The 13,022-nt window shown below is 44.3% G+C and overlaps 1 long non-coding RNA gene across 1 annotated transcript in view; it reads right to left on the bottom strand.

Moving 5' to 3' along the window:
- LOC111815895 overlaps positions 1 to 13,022 on the bottom strand; it is a 57,857-nt gene that overhangs the window by 11,303 nt on the left and 33,532 nt on the right. The window contains exon 3 of the long non-coding RNA XR_002820520.1: positions 2,396 to 2,513. This is a non-coding gene — a long non-coding RNA (uncharacterized LOC111815895). The remainder of the gene's footprint in view (positions 1 to 2,395; positions 2,514 to 13,022) is intronic.

The raw sequence follows: 13,022 nt of genomic DNA, 5'->3' as shown, positions 1-13,022 counted from the left end.
CTCTTGTTTCTGGGACAAAACACCCTATACCCAAAATTAAGGAAAGAAAGGTTTATTTAGCTCACAGTTAGTGGAGGTTTCAGTCCATACTTGGCTGGCTTCAAGACAGAGTGGCACAAGGCAGAGGGCAGCAGTTCATGGTGGTGTAAAACAGCAAAGAGCAAAAGTAGGGGCCACAGCTGTGGCGTCTAGCAAGCTTCTCTTCCCTCCTCACATTGTAATGCAGATTATCTTCCCCAGGGTGGGAATAGCACTCACACCCATAATCCCAGCAATGGATCATGAATTAATCATAAACTCTAGAAGCCCCCCCCCCATGACTACATGAGGCTTTGGGGGGAAACCTAGACACCAACCATAACACACACACACACACACACACACACACACACACACAGAAATACATTTAGAGTTGAAAGGCAATAGATTAATAGCTAGTACAATCCACCCCTTGGCTTTTTAGCTTCTATTTGTATATCTACACATATCTGAACTTCCATGATTAACCAAAAAACTGTTTCTACCCAAGATATTCTTCTGTAAATGAACAAGTTTTCAGAGACTTCTCAAAAGTCAATGACATACTATATTAATAACTCACTAAGACCCGCCAAATACCTCAGGGGATTAAAGTACCTGCAAGCAGGCACAGGGGCCAGGAGTTCAATCCCTAGGCCTGCCCCTAGAGTGCACTGAGAGGGCAATTGAGACTAGGTGTGGTGGCGTGCACCTGTAATCCCAGGTCTTGGGAGGCTGTAAACAGGCAGATCACTATGAGTCCAATCTACTAGTGAGATCCTGAACACCCTATAGATCTTTCCCTAAAAAAAAAAAAAAAAAAAAAAAAAAAAAAATCACTGGGTATAGTAATTAATGCACAAACATGATCATAACCCATTTTAACATTTTGTTGTCTAAATACTACAACACAAAGCTAATCTTCCATAACTAATATATAAAGTCATAATGGCAAGGAGATTAGAAATGGGTAGCCTAAACACACCAGTACATACAAGCAAAGATAAAGTACGAAAAGTCACTACAATCATCACTTGTACAGTTGGTTACAAGGTAGTAAGTAACATCTGCAACTTTCGCCTATGACTCATTTCAGACTTCCCTTGCCTTTAGCCAGACCTCAATAGTCAATGTCCTTACCTGGTAGAGTGGCCTAAATCATCTTTCCTGAACTATATGAGTTTCAATATTCTTGCCTCTCTAGTTGCTGTAGTCTTCCATTAACCTTTCATTCTGAGTCTGGAAGTGGCAAGAAGGTTCTGAACTCTAAGCATTCCATAGATTCTAAACAACACTGGGGGGACTACCTGCTGAGGGGGGGGCTTCTGTCCCTCTCTCAGACAGGAGCTTTCTTTCCCTCAATTAATATATTCTGCTCATAACCTCCACTTGTTCCTAAAATTCATTCTGCAGTTTTAGAAAACATGAACTCGTCCCAGGTACCTTTTAGGTTGGGAGATCAGTTTTTCTCCTTGTGTCATTTGGAGGTTCCCTGTATCATTTTGGAGGTTCCCCACCAAGATCATTGGACAGAGTCATCTACCCGAGAGACAGCACAGCAGCAACTGGCATGTCATGACAAGCAGCCCGTATTCAGAAGACCAGAATGACAGGCACTCCAAGCATTAAACTACTATTACAGATTACCATCTTCAGTGCAGTTGCTTATTTCACAGGCAGCCAAGTTAGCTGGAAATATTATAGGCAGTCAGACAGGGCCTCAAAGGAGATAACACAGAAGACAAGATACCTTATAACTGTGGGAGGAATGGATGCTCCTGCCAAAGCCATGGGCCAGACCTAGAGACCAAAGATCAAACAAATGCCGACCTCCCTAAAGATTGGCATCCGAGATTGATCATCACCCTGAGGGAGCCAGAGGAATCACTAATCCGACTACTACGGGATGGCTACCTGATAAAGTCCTGCTCTACATTCATGCCCGCTTGCTATGTGACTCCCTTCCCCATTTGGTCCTGGACTTAATCAATTTTACCTGAGCAATGGTGCTTGAAAGCTCATTGGTTGACCATAGTTTTGTCCCACCTCATGGCCACCTAAGAGAGTTCCCATTTTCTCCACCTTAACCCCACATGGTTTTATACTATAAAAGTCCCTGGAAGAGACAACTTCCCCGGGGGACTACCTGCTCGAGCCCCCTTCCTGTCCCTCTCTCTCGGACAGGAGCTTTCTTTTCAATAAATATATTCTGCTCATAAAAAAAAACCACAAAAACAAAAACAAAGCATTGGGTACCCAATTTCCTCTTGAAGAATTAGGTTAGTCACTCTAGCCCACAGTGTTATACTTATTTCTCCCTAATGGTTAAGTGACATAAGCAATTCAGAATGACCATCTGAGATCATGGGGCTCTCACCTTTAAGTCCAGTGGATCCATTGATGTCTCTTGATGATAGCATCCCTCCACCACCCTTGGAAGCCAAGATATTCATACCAGCAGAGTTCAAAATTGAGTAGGATAGGAAGAAAGAATCCTGTGAGTTACAAAAACAATAATAATGCAAATACTTCCCCTTTTAGTCTTTGATTCCCATGTTCATATACTTTGGGAACAAAGACGACAGCACCTTATAATAGTCTCTGATTCAAAGTACATACTGCCCCTTGGTCCATGTATATATTGTATCCAAAGGCAGTAGTGAAGGAAAATCCCACAATCACAAGAACTTCAGGTAATACCTTTGGTAGTCTCCTTTGGAGAGAGTTAGCCAGACATACGGATCTATACTCGCTACACTCTGGACAAGCATATTATTGGTCTGGATCTTGGTAACTTGGGAGGAAAAGGACCAGAAGACAGGTAACAAGGAAATCTTGTTCCCTGGTGGATGACCTAAAGCCACAGCTGTCACTTTGAGCAGTACCAACACACTGTGTACAAGAAGGACTCTGCCCTGGGGCAGCTCTTCAGATCTGTTTTCCATCATTAGCTCCACGCACACATTTCTGCTGATGCAGTTGATTTTTAATGTTTTAATAGGAAACATCCAAGTATACTTTTAAAACAGAGTAAAATAAACTCCCATAATTGTGTAAATCCACTTCACAATCATCCAAAGAATGCTATAATTTTTACTTTATCTCTATTTTTTAAAAAAACTGGAATACCTTAAAGCAATTTTGAGCTTTGTTATCATGTTTTTTGCCCCTGAAATCTTCATTATGCATCTCAAAGGAAAGAAATGGAACATTTTCCCCCTAACATAATGTCATTATCATCAGAATGAAATTAACAATATTCTTTGAGAACAGTGGAATACCCAATTCAAACTCAGATTTAATTGTCTAAAAAATTATACAGTTGGTTGTTAAAATAAGGATTTGGTGAAGCTCCTCTCATTAATTTGCTCATAATGTCAGACCTCTTGGAAATTTCTTTCCCTCTAGAACAGGTCTTTTTGTAGAACATCTCACATTAAAGATTTGGCAGATTGCTTTCTTGTTTTGTTTTTAATTTGGCACCCTATATTTTCTTATAGACCGGAAATTTAATGCAAAGACCTGATAAAATTAGGGTTCAATTGGCTGGGGGAAGAGGACCATTAGGGTAGCACTGAGGCCTTTATGCTGCATGGATTGGAACAAAGATAATGGCCAGCCGTCTCGCTACCAGGTTTGTTGCACTCATAAATGACTTCGGGCAGATGTACTTCTCGTAACTGCCCACTGAACACAGCCCTGAGAGAGCCCACCCACCTGCTGCCCCTCCTGCCCCATCTGCCTCTGTTCCAGGAAGCCTTCTGAGGCATCTTGCGCACTTCTTTTCCACTGATGGTTATATCCCAATTCATTTCTAAACCAAGTGCATTTCTTATATGAGAACTTTCCACTCCATTCACATCATACTGGCCTAAGCTGAGAAGGTTCTATGGAAGAGATACTTGACTGGACTTAAAATAAAAAGAACTATGGACAGAGGTACATTTCCCTGACTCTCCCAGGCAGAACTATCACAACTGCCTTTATTACCTCGTTCATCTTGCTTTATTCTCTAGGACTGGATTTATCACATTATATATAGCATGTATTTCTCTTTATATCTACTAGAAATCCTTTTAAAAGACCACAAGTCTTAATCAGTGCCCTAAATCCCTAATCCATGATTGAATTAAAAGTTTACTATTCAAGGGCTGGCCAGATAGCTCAGCGGATTAAAGAGCTTGGCCAGGTTCAATCTCCAGCAAGTACTGCCCACCCTGCCCCCCAGGGCATGCTGAGGCAATTGAGGCTGGGAGTGGTGGTACAAGCCTGTAATCTCAGCACTTGGAAGGCTGAAAACAGGAAGATCACTAGGAGTCTAATCTACATAGTGAGACCCTGAACACCTTATAGACCCTGTACCAAATACATTTAAAAAAAGTTTACTATTCAGTGAAGGTACTTTCTTACAAGCAATAGCAAAAATTTGAATAACAGTATAAACAAGTAGTATCTCTTCCATCACTTCCTCATTAGTATATCAAATAATATTTAAATGTTTAAATTATTAATTTTGTGTTAGTGATCTTATTTATAAAAAAATATAGAATTTCACAGACTACAGCAATGACACCCATTGGGCTTTGGGATCATGTTTGTTGGGACTTTACACATGGTTTTCCTTTTACAAATGTAGAACTGTCACACGGCTAACAAGTAACAGAATGAGCATGCAGACTGCACTGTTCGACATGCCTCAATCACTTCTGGCCCCATCTCATGATCATGTAACACAATTTTACATGTTGAAGACTCTTTGATATTTCTAGAGTAAGAATGTTATGCTAAAGGAAGCATCCACAAGCAGGCCCCAGTGGCTCATTGCCCCAAGAGAAAAATAACTATTCCTTCATCTACCACCTCCTTCATCCTCACTTAGTTTGCCTGATTAATCCCTCCCACTATACTCATTGTACACACTTTAAATTTCTCTATTTTCTTCTCCCTACACACACCTTTTCCTGATTTCATTTCTTTGTCATAGAAGTGAAGGTAAGAAAATATACTCTTCTTTTCTCTACCCTCATGAGCTCATGGCTAGGATATAGAACTACATAGACACATGGAGACTAAATAGTAACTATTGAGTAATCATGGATCACAGGAGAAATCAGGGACAAAATAAAAAGTGCCTATCACCAAGAGACAATAGAAACACGACAAGCCAAAACCTCTGCGTCACAAAGAAAGTAATTGTAAGGGGAAAGTTCATAGACATGAATGCACACATTAAAATAACTGAGCAATTCCAAATAAATGACCTAATTATACATTTCACAGTCCTAAAAAATAAGAGCAATGCAGATCTGAAATGTTTAGAAAGAAGTTATAAAGATCAGGGTAGAAATTAATGGAGACTGAAACAAAGAAGAAATTAATGGAGACTTAAAAATATAAAGGATAAATGAATCAAAGTATAGTTCTTTGAAAGGATAAACAAAATTGATGAATTCTTAGCCAAACTTACCCAAAAAAAGAGAATAATCTTTGTGACATAGAAATGAAACACAACCAATACCACCAAAATCCATAAGAAACTACTTCCAGAACTTACGTGCCAATAAATTAGAGAACCTTTAAGAAGTGGACAAATTCCTGGACACATACAAATTAACAAAATTGAATCAAGAAGATGTAAAGTCCAAACAGTCCTATAACAGGCAATGAAATACAGGCAGATAAGAAGTCTACCAGGGGCTGGTGAGATGGCTCAGTGGTCTAAAGCACCTACTTGAAACAAGCTTGGCAAAGCACAGGGACCACGGTTCGATCCCCCAGCACCACATGCCAGCCAGCCCCCTCCCTGGTGGGCTGAGCTGGTCACACACACACACACACACACACACACACAATAAATAAGTGTTTTGTTTTTTTTTTTTAAAAAAAGAAGTCTACCAACAGAGACAGCCTAGGATCTGATGGACTAACTACAGAATTCTATCAGAACCTCAAAGAAATTTAATGCCAATACTCCTCCAACTCTGCAATGAAACAGAGAGAAGCACTGCCCAAACTGCTGGACACCAGCACTACCCTGAGAGGAAACAAACAAACAAAAACTGGTCAAAGACTTAAAAAAAAAAATCAAAAAAGACCCTGGACCACATGCCATGCTGGCAGCCACCAAGTCTGGGCGTGGTGGCCCATGCCTGTAATCCCAGCGCTGGGGAGACTGAAAACAGGAGGATCACTACAAGTCTGAGCTGCATAGTGAGACCCTGTGCCAATTACATTAAAAAAAAAAAGAAAGAAAGAAATAGTGGGGCAGGGGCTTGGATTCAATTCCCAGTAGTGGAAAGAAAAAAAAAAAAAAAAAAAAAAAAATAGGTCTGAATAAACACCAGAAGATTTGCCACAATTCTTTGCTTTTATAGATTTCAAGCTTTAGAACTCAAATGTTTTCAAAATCATCTAGTCCTTGTCATTTTGCAGATGTCAAAACTGAGGCCCGGGAAGGCTATGTGACAAGCTCAGAACAGGCTGATATGGAACAGACACGGCCGCACCAACTCTAAATCTAGGTTTGCCACTTACCTCCCACTGAGCCTGTTTCCTGCGGTAGCCGCCAGGACCTGGAAGCTCCTGAAGCCTGGGAAACACTCTGCAGTGGGAGAGTGAGCAGCCTGCCCCATGCTCACACATGCCTGCTGGAGACAGGAAAACGTATAGGCCTCTGTGGCTGTGGCTCAGCTCCTGTGTGAGCCCAGTGCACAGGCAGGTGTGGAGTGACCTTGCTCTTGCCACCTGCAGCGCAGGGCTGCTCTAGTTTCCTCCTCAGGACTTTGGGAGAGGTTGGCTGGTTGTAGGAGAGCCCTGCGCCCTTCCCCTGCTTGCGCTGTGAGCACAGCTTTCTGGGCCAGTGGCTTCCACAGCTCAGCCTTGAGGTAGGCCGCGGTGGTAACATCCTCACCGACCTTGCTTGAAGAAGAAGCAAAGGCAGTGTAGCAAGTTATTTATAAAGCCATATTTTTTTCATTTTGACGACTTTCCTCTTTTCAAAATTAAGTCCTTCCTCTTTTTTATTTTTTGTATTTTTGGCACTGGGGATGGAGGCCAGAGCCACGCGCACGCAGAGCATCCACTTTATTCCAGCATGTTCAGGGTTTCTGATGGTTTCTCTCTTTATAGCAGGATCATGCCTGAGTTAGGGACTTATGGTGGGAGATTTTTCTGTTTTCTTCTTCAGGTTTGGAGGGTGGGACCCTGAACCCAGGCTCTGTGCAGGCCAAGCGTCCGGTCTACTCCTGAGCTATGGCTCCTGTTCTCTTCCTCCTTGTCTGTTAAAATGCCACATTTATAGATAAAATGACAGGAAGAAAGAGATGATGAAAGTCATAATATTCTTCCTTGATATTTCTAGTCCCAGAAAACCAGTTTGTGAGGACAACATTTCCAGGCCATTGCTCTTTTGAAAAATGCTTCTTAAAAACTATGTGACAAAGAGCTGTGTGGTTTTCTCTCCCATTAGTTGTGAAACGATATCATTGTAACTCATAATGAAATAAATCACTACAAAATGAAATTCTGCTCGGATGGCGTGGGAGTGTCCCGTCCCTCTCAGTTTCTGCATCTAGCTGGTCATAGAGCGTCAACAGACCAGCCCGGCCTGCAGATTAAGCATCTTCTGTTTATAAGTCTAAGGTCTATTTGTTGCTTCCAGCCAAAGGGATGAAAATGACACCTACCAATCAGCCGGGGCTACAGAGATGAGCCAGTGAGGTTAACTGCGATTGGCTCAGGTTGGGTTGCACTGACCAGCCGTCAACGGAGATCAGAGATAAGTAAGATGGAAAAGTCTGCACCAAAATCATCGGAATCAAATCATGTGAGAACAGTGTTTCCTAAAACAGATGTAGAGAGGACCGTGCCCATCAACCCAAGGGCCTATGCAGGCTCTCGAGGCTGAGTCCCTTGTGGAGGCACAATGAGCCCCGGGCCTGGGACACTGGCCACATATCCCTGCTCACTCTGAGAGCTCCTCTTTGTCTCTAAAAATAACTTTCATGTCAATAGTGACAGGACAGCTGCTGGCCTGGGACGTTTACTGCTGAAGCTCACACTGAAGGTCATTCAGAGGAAACTGAGGCATTGTATTTCATTTCAAGTTATCCTAAAACAATCTGCATATACTAAAGCAGTCCCAGCCCAGGGACAAGACGGTCCGGCCTCCAAAACTTACCCCTGCTTTATCACCAGCAGGAGCTTAGTCCTTCTGGCCTCCATCTCTCAAAGGTTACTCAGAAACAAAAGCCTGTTAACTAGTGGTCCACACACTCCCCAATTTGCCTCATCAGCCACTGGGGATTCCCTCCTATTGGCTCCATTTTTCCTGTCTTTATTCAGCAAAATTGGTATCAGCAACAGAAATCGACATGTTCCCAAGAAGTGCTCTCAGTCATGATGAGAATGAGGCTGCTCCTCTTATCTTCGCTAAGGCATCAAAGCCCTGCCTGGCCTTGCTCTTTCTGTGGAGATCTTCATCTCAGGACATACAGGATCATGGCCCCACACCCGATAACCTGCGGCCTCTACCGCTTCACCCAGCAGGCCAAACGGGAGTTTATCATGATACAATCCGTTAGGTGACTCACTTTTAACTTTCAACACAAAGGCTTAACGGTCTAAAGACTTGTTAGGACCCTGGCAATCACGCCTGATAAGACCATGCTTAAGCCAGAGTTAAGTAGAGGCCCCACCTCTCACTATCTATGCCCCAAACCTAATAGTTACAGATAATGCCAATGCCATGTAAGCATCTGCGCTCTTGTTAATCTCGCTCTTATTTAAAATCATTGAACACTTGGCGCCTTTTCAGCTGAAAGTTACAGTTGGGCTCAATCATCCCTTCCTGTATTCAGCTTGTTCCAGTCCAGTCACAGCCACCAGAAGGAGCCTCCCAGTTTGCACCAGCCTTTCTGGCCCCCTCATTGCAACCCCCGCAAATTCTGAAAGAACCATTCTTCTCCATTAAGCAGACATGTTGGGCCTGTGTGCTTGCTCAGCACCATGACCCAGCGTTGTTGCCTCCCAAGTTCCTCTGATTCCACTTGTAAAAGAAAGCTGCGAAGACCGACTCCACATGTAAGCTGGACGCTCAACATCTCAGAGGAATCACAGACGCAGATACAGAGGTCCTGCCAGCCAGCCCAGCAGATCAGGCGTGCCTAAACATGTGAATTCGTGTGCCACTTCCTGTGATCTCAAATCCAGATAGTCTGGATCAAAGGGAACCAACTGGTGGGAGTAGAAAGCCTGGTCCAGAGTTGAGCCACAGGGTAACTACAGATAATACTTATGTATTGTTTCAAAAGCTGCAAGAAAAGGATTCTGAATGCTTGTACCATGAAGAAATGATGGGGAGGGAAAAATGATGGACAGTTGACCACACAGATATATTTAACCTGCTTAGAAATTATGCAACCTGTACATGCATTGAAACATCACATGACACACCATATGTTTTCCTTTTTCCTACTAGAGATTAAACCCAGAGCCTTCACACTGAACTACTTCATCCAGCCCTCAGCCCTTCTTAATTTTTTTTTTGTGACAGGGTCTCACTAAGTCACTAAATCCAGGCTCACATTTGTGATCCTCCTGCCTTAGCCACCTGGCACACTGGCCATGACAAGCAGCTTAATTTTTGTTTTTATTCATTGGTTTAAATTAAATTGTATGTAAACATCCTGTTAATCAAGTTTCTTCAGGTTCTGAATATCATGGTGTATACTGTCCCACGCAACTGAAGGGTTGGTACAATGCTGCCTACAGCCATAGGAGCTCAAGCCAAACCTGGGAACTTTGACTTCATGGTCTTAACAAGGTACATGTAACAGCATGTCCCTTACACATCCACACCCTGTGTTTTACTGAGTCTGAAACACCTGCTGGTGGCCCAGTGGTGACAGTGTGTCTAGCTGTCATGCCTAGCATTAATGTAAGGGGCACACAACAGCAGGACCACTTGGAGGAGATTCACATGGGCCCACTACCTAACAACCTATCAAAGGACACCAGCAGGGGACAAGCCATCCTTTCCCTCTTTGGGTGTGGTAAGTAGGGACATCTCAGCAGGAGAGCTTGGACATTTCGCCGTATCTCACCATATAGCATCATAAAAATCCATTTAAGGGCTGGAGAGATGGCTCAGTGGTCTAAAGCACCTACTTGAAACAAGCTTGGCAAAGCACAGGGACCGCAGTTCGATCCCCCAGCACCACATGCCAGCCAGCCCCGCCCCCTGGTGGGCTGAGCTGGCCACACACACACACAATAAATAAATGTAATAAATAAAAATAAATAAATAATTTAAAAAAATCCATTTAGAGGACAGAGCATATAATTATCACCTAAATTTTGGCACATTTACTTTGTATGTTTCTTTTATATTAAAAATATATATCCACTCACATCAATCTGGTACTTCGAACTGCAAGAATAAAGGCATAGGCTGGTCACAGTAGCAATAGTCTCTTGTCCCAGTTGTTTGCAAGGCTGAGGCAGGAGGATTATTTGAGCCTAGGAATTTGAGGCCAGCCTGGGCAAAATAGTGAAACCCTATCTCCAAACCAAGGCACAAAGACGATCCTGCCACTTTTTAATTTCTGCAGAACATTTTCCTTCAGCTGTAGCTTGTTTCCTATTAGAGCGAATGCTAGTCAGCTAAAACGTGCATGTGCTTTCTCTCTCAGTGGGTTTTCCAGGGCAGGAACCTCAAGAAGGGCCCGTGTTTTGCTGAGTACCAGAAGGGGACGGGATGGTACTGAAGCAGCTCCCAGCAGGGGTCAAATCAAGGACACGGGTGGAGTAGACACCCCTTGGGCAGCTCAGCAGTTCCTGCGGCAGGTCGAGTCTCACACACGTGATCGCGCTTCCGGTCAGCCACCACGCGCTGGTCTCCCAGGCATTCTTCAGCCAGTGGAGCCCCTGTACACGCAATTACACCAGAATCCTGGCTAAGTCTGCATCTCCTGTGCCCCACACTACCATCAACGAGAGCCGGTTTCCTCTCCAAACCCCTCCTCAGAGGTCACCATCTTTCGTCATGATCCTAGGATAAAGCTCTAGGCTCTCCCCAAGCTACGCTCCACAGAAAACCACCCGCAGGACTTCTTAAAGACACAGAACAGACCTTGTAAGTTCCCTCCTTAATTCCCTTTAGTTGCTTCCCAATATATCTTTGGTGTGTTCCCTTGCTTTCCAGTGCTAGGGACCGGACTCAGGGAGCCCAGAGCTACACCCCCAGTCTGTTGTATTCCAAGTCTTGGTCAGCTCAGGCTGACCGCAAACTTGCCTTGGCCTCCCAAGTAGCTGGGATTACAGGTCTACGTCACTGCACGTGGTCCCCAGTAGTTGTAATAAAATTCAGATTCTCTGTGGCATATAAAAGCCCTCCCTGAGCTTATTCATGACTCCCATGCTGACCAGCATTCTAACAGGGACAACAGCGCCCCCAGGGAGGGAACAATTGGTTCTGGAGGAAACGAAAGCTGTCTTGTTCTTTTCAATGTATTAGAAAAAAGGTGTCTGAAGAGTTCAGAACTGAACCTGCCTTCACCTCAGGCTCCGCTTGCCCTTTTCTATGAACGGTCTCACTGTGTAGTGCTGGTCTCTGACAGAAATATCCTGCTGTCTGTGCTGCCTAATTTGGTAGCACTTAGGCACATGTGGCTCTGAAACTCTGCAATGTGGCTGGTGGAAAAAGGAGAAGGAATTTTGCATTTTAAAGTTAAGTTTCCACAGTCATAGGAAACTTCAGCCACCACACTACCACAGCTAGACACAGCCAGATGGGTTCTTCTTAGTTTTGTGATGCCAGGAACGAACCTGGGGCCTCACAAACACTGGGCAGGTGTTCACCCATGAAGCCACATCCCTCTGCCTTTTGGTTTCCAGATAAGGTCTGGCTAAATTGGGCAGGGTGGCCTTGAGTGAGATCCTCCTGCCTCAGCCTCCTTTGGATTCAAGGACATCACGCTCTTTGCCTCATTGCTTGTGTGCCTTAGGAGGCTTTTGTTACAAATTAATAAAGGAGATTGTCATTCCAAATAACAGAAAATCCCCTAATTGTGTTTGGATGCATGATTCCTTCGGTTTCCTGTGGGGGCAAAAGTGACAAACACTCAGGAGAAACTAGCTTGGGTCTGAACAAGCTGCTCAGGAGGCAGGGGTGCTCTGGAGTCCGGAAGACAGTGCCCCGTTCTAGCAGCTCTAACTCAGGGCGATTCTGCCACCAGGGGACATTTGGTGGTGTCTGGAGACATTCTGGATGTCCTGACTGGGTGTGCAAGACAGCAACGTGTGCAAGGGGCACAATCAGGACCGGCAGGTGGTCCCCACAGCAGAGCTGCATCCTACCGAGATGGTACCAGGTCCACGGCTGCGAAGCCCTGTCCCACACTCGGGGACACAGGATGCTGCCTGACACCACTGTGGCCCACCAGGAGTGGCACACAGACGCAGTCGGAGTGCAGTCAGTGCGAGGACCCGCACCTGGGCAGTGCTCTGGGCCACGCTCCCTTGGTCTGCAGCCTGCTCAGCTTTCTTTCCCTCCGGCCTGCGGCAGTGAGACTGGTCCTGGTCTCCCTCAGGTACCCAGCCAGGGCGAAGTACCACCGCAGGTCACAGCGCTCATTCTCGAGGCCTTCCCCCCAACACAAAAAAGATACTCACTAAGGAGTGTGAAAGTTTCAGAACTGGCTCTTATCTTTTTTTGCGGAACCAGGGATTGAACTCAGACCCTTGAGCTTGCCAGGGAAGTGTTTATTCCACTGAGCCATCTTCCTGGCCCCCTGGCTCTTATCTTTATCAAACTCCAGTTCTTCTGTCTTAGGAAACCAGTAACCAAATGGTTTCTTTTTTTATAGCACCAGTAAGCCATCTGGATGATTAGGAATTGTTCTGTTCAACTGAGATGTGAGACTGTCTACTGTCTTCCACTGCCACACATTGCTTTTTTGTCTTTCTTTCTTTCTTTCTTTCTTTCTTTCTTTCTTTCTTTCTTT

This window comes from Octodon degus, unplaced genomic scaffold (genome assembly GCF_000260255.1).
Source record: "Octodon degus isolate 3935 unplaced genomic scaffold, OctDeg1.0 scaffold00023, whole genome shotgun sequence".
Classification (NCBI taxonomy): Eukaryota; Metazoa; Chordata; class Mammalia; order Rodentia; family Octodontidae; genus Octodon; species Octodon degus.
The sequence above is the reverse complement of the archived record's forward strand: the minus strand, read 5'-3'. Positions and strand labels throughout refer to the sequence as shown.